This window comes from Lytechinus variegatus, chromosome 1 (genome assembly GCF_018143015.1).
Source record: "Lytechinus variegatus isolate NC3 chromosome 1, Lvar_3.0, whole genome shotgun sequence".
NCBI classification, from domain to species: Eukaryota; Metazoa; Echinodermata; class Echinoidea; order Temnopleuroida; family Toxopneustidae; genus Lytechinus; species Lytechinus variegatus.
The window spans coordinates 22,294,792-22,299,296 of NC_054740.1; positions in this window are offsets into that span (position 1 = coordinate 22,294,792).

A 4,505-nucleotide genomic window follows, 5' to 3' on the forward strand; every position below is an offset into this window, starting at 1 on the left:
GGTCACCACTCTGTACTGCACGTGCAGCGTGTTTTACTGTGCGCACTGCTGTGTGTTTAACGATATGTGTATGCGTCATAGATGTATGCTGTGCATAGTGAGTGGCGCCCACAGAGTGGCGCCACACATTCACAACATATGCACTCCGATGATATATACAGGTAAATTGTGCGTAGTTTTCATGAGAAAAAAAGATGGCACTTTTCATGGATTTATAACAAAATCAAATGGAGGATGCACAGCATGAATATGGTCATAGTTCTACATTTACTGCAGATGACAATACTGATCATAACAGGACAGCAAGGGGGGGGGGGGAGTGTCAACCTATTAACCCTATTAGCTGTACATTATTTTGTCCAATTTTGTCTCAATTGAAAATTTATACCCTAAATGTGGAGTAATGATGACCTTAAAGGAGTACTTTGTGCTCTTTGTGTTTGAGTTTGGCCATTAATTTCTCCCAAAACCGAGATTTATCAATGATTTATCATCACTTAATCACAAATATGTGAATATTTTTTTCAAGTGTATTTTTTTCAAGTGTAATCTTCAAATACAATCTTCAATACAATCTTCAAATGTAAATAATATTCAATGTAAACCTTGCACAATTAGTCTTCGGACTACAGCATTGTATTCTGTTTTATATCTAATAAACCGAATTGAATTGAAAAGAAATTGAATTGAATACAACAGACAAATGACCTAACATTGTAACGCTTATTATCTCCTCTTTCATCTGGAATTACTTTTACATTTACGCATGCATGAGCAAAAACAATATGAAGAGGGGATACTAAAAAAAAGTCACCTGGCGGGCTGTATCTGGGTTTCAAAAAGAAAACCACATTAAAAAAAAGGCCAATAGGCCTATCTGCTCTTTAATTTGATACCTCAATTACAGAAAATGGTCAAGAAATAAAGTTCTGGTTATTATGGAAGCTTAAAAGTGCCACCGAGATGTTGAGATAATTATCTCGGGAAGTCGACATCTTGATAGCAAAAGATAAGATGACGAGATCCCAGATCTCATCATGTCGACATCTTTTAGAAGAGATGTTGAGATGACAAGATCCCGGATCTCATCATGTCAACATCTTTTAGAAGAGATGTTGAGATGACAAGATCCCGGATCTCATCATGTCAACATCTTTTAGAAGAGATGATGAGATGACAAGATCCCGGATCTCGTCATGTCGTCATCTTTTAGAAGAGATGATGAGATGACAAGATCCAGGATCTCATCATGTCAACAACGTGTAGAAGAGATGATGACATGACAAGATCCAGGATCTCATCATGTCAACATCTTGTAGAAGAGATGATCAGATGACAAGATCTTCGATCCATGATCATGTCATCTAATCATCTCTTCTTAAAGATGTAGACATGACGAGATCCAAGATCTTGTCATCTCATCATCTCTTCTACAAGATGTCAACATGATGAGATCCGGGATCTTGTCATCTCATCATCTCTTCTACAAGATGTCAACATGATGAGATCCAGGATCTTGTCATCTCATCATCTCTTCTACAAGATGTCAACATGATGAGATCCGGGATCTTGTCATCTCATCATCTCTTCTACAAGATGTCAACATGATGAGATCCGGGATCTTGTCATCTCATCATCTCTTCTAAAAGATGTCGACATGATGAGATCTGGGATCTCGTCATCTTATCTTTTGCTATCAAGATGTCGACTTCCCGAGATAATTATCTCAACATCTCGGTGGCACTTTTAAGCTTCCATAGGTTATTTGAAATAAGGCTTGAATTTCAATAATTTCATAAAATGAGATTATATAGGCTAGCGTTCAGACTCTCTCGACATATCGTTTTGTGGACAGCTTCTGGAGGAAAGCGTTGAAAACATGTGTGCATTTAATGAAATTATGGAAATAAAAGCATTATTTCGAAGGACCATAACTTCTTTACTTCTTGACCATTTTCTGTGATTAAGGTATCAAATAAAAGAGTAGATATTGAACTTTTTAGGCACGTGAATTTCTTTTTGAAATTCAGATAACCCCTGCCAAATTACTTTTTGGCATCCTTTCTTCGAATTGCTTTTGCTCACTCATTCGTGAATGAGAAATAACCTAAGTAATATCAGATGAAAGAGGAGATTTTCAGCTTTACATTGGTAGGCCATTTGTCTATTGTATTTGTGATAAAGTTATTATAAATCTTCGCTAAATCTCGGTTTCGTTTTTTCTGGGACGCACTGTATATATATATAATGAGAGGGGCGTGGATATTATGTACCAATCGCTTTGATCATTGTTTATAATATATGTGTGAAGAGTAGAGTAGAATCAAGGATGAAGCAAAGTATACACTATGTTGTAAAGCTTTACAACATCGTGTATACTTTGCTTCATCCTTGATTCTACTCTACTCTTCAAACACACACATACACACATACATATATAAATATATAAATAATATACACATATAATATACATATATAAATAATATACACATATATAAATATTAAATAAAAAAATTCTGCTTCGGCATATGGAAGAAAGTATTCACTAAAGGTTCAGTCCTCTAAGAATGACCAAAATTGCTTGACATTTAATCTGTAAGACAATCAACTGCTGTAACGCATTCACGTTCCCTCTTTTCATTTTTCTCACGTTAAATAAAATCATAATTGTTTTTTCGTATTTTCACTCATGTGGGTATATGTATCCCCTGTAACAAAATGTGTTGAAGCAGTTGTCTTACATATTAAATGTCAAGCAATTTCGGTCATCCTTAGAGGACAAAATTTGAATAAACATAGTTCGATTGTGATTAAAGACAAAAGAATAAGTGGGGATATGACTTATTAAGGTAGCTTACTGCATTTCATTGAAATAATGCAAACTTATAGTTTTCATAACTTTATTCTTTGTCCGATTTCAAGGGAATTTTTTATTCATTTATTTATTTAATTATTATTGTTATTATCATTTTCTTTTTTTGGGGGGTCTGATTTTACTTAATCTGTTAGCAATTATTTTCAGCCTGGAATGTCCCTTCAAATAGTTTTGACACAAATAGCCTCCATGGAATTCACCAAAATATGCACTTTAATGTGATATGTAGTTGAGCATGTTTAAAGTTTATACATTAATTCTTCTTCTTTGACGAGGTGCACTTCTGTATAAATGTTCCTTCTTCAAACATGTCCTGTACAGATACCAAAGATGTTTCTGATACTACACTAAGATACAAGAATGAAATTTCTCCCCTCTTTATTTCTCTCTCTTTAGAGTTTCCTCTAAGTCATTTTATATTCTAATATTTCACACATAATCTCATTCTCTCCCCCATTTGCATGCAACACCTTCGATAATTGATTAAAATTCGCATGTATTGCATTTATGATAATTTGTAAAATCTTTTTTTGTTCATAGATTTTTTCCTTCATTACGACTCGGCCTCCAGCCAAGGAGAAGACTTGGCGGGGGAAACTAGGTTAATAATATATTCATATTTCATAAATTAAGAATCCTACAATGTAAACCATGACAATCTTTATTATTCTTATAAATTTAGCGATGTCCATTCAGTTCCACCCAAATCACTGACATTTGAAAAGTTAAATAGGAAAGACCCACATGTGAGGTCACTTGTAGTTATACCCTCACAGCGAGGTTATTCGTGCTGAAACTGCATAAAACATCTCTGATAGCAATCAATGAAGTTTATATGTGACTCTGGTCAAACTCATATCTGCTGCCAGTTTCACATAAGGACAGATGAGTCTGAAATTGTATAAAAAAAGACATTCCCCAATTTCCCATACAGTACAAAAATATTGATACGGAGTAGAAGCTGTCCCAGCACCTTCCCAGACACAGTTTACAGGTGTGCAAGTAATCAAGAAAATTAAGCACCCAAGATGATCATGATTAATATGAATAAACTACAATAACATATGAAATGAAACTTAATTTGTTCTATTTTGCAATAAGAAACAGACTTTAATTCAAGAAGTAAGAACACAAGGTATACCATACACAATTCTATGTACATCAATAAAGGAAATAGTCGAATATATTATTATGACAAATTACCAGTCCCACTAATTCAAATTCATGCAAATTAGATATCAAATTTATTGGTTAGCTTCAAGTTCTACTGGATATGTAGATTCAACTAAAGCAATCAACCCAGCTCCAGGCATAAAACAAAGTCATACTAGTGTGATTATACCAAGTAATTAATACAGGGGTATTTGCACTCAATGTCAAATATTCATCTGTTTCATTGATGGCTATGTCTCTACTCATCAACAAAATAACAAAAAAGCTAAGTTTTCTTTATCCATGAGTCCAATATTCCATTCTCTGGTGAGCCTTTTCAATGGAATTTTAAAATGAATATGAACAGCTAACATCCTTGTTCCATAAAGCTTTGCGATCAACGTTTAGATGAATGCTACTATTACAAGCTCTTGAATTGGAGCCATCTGATTGACTGAGGGTTGTTTTTGCTAAAGCA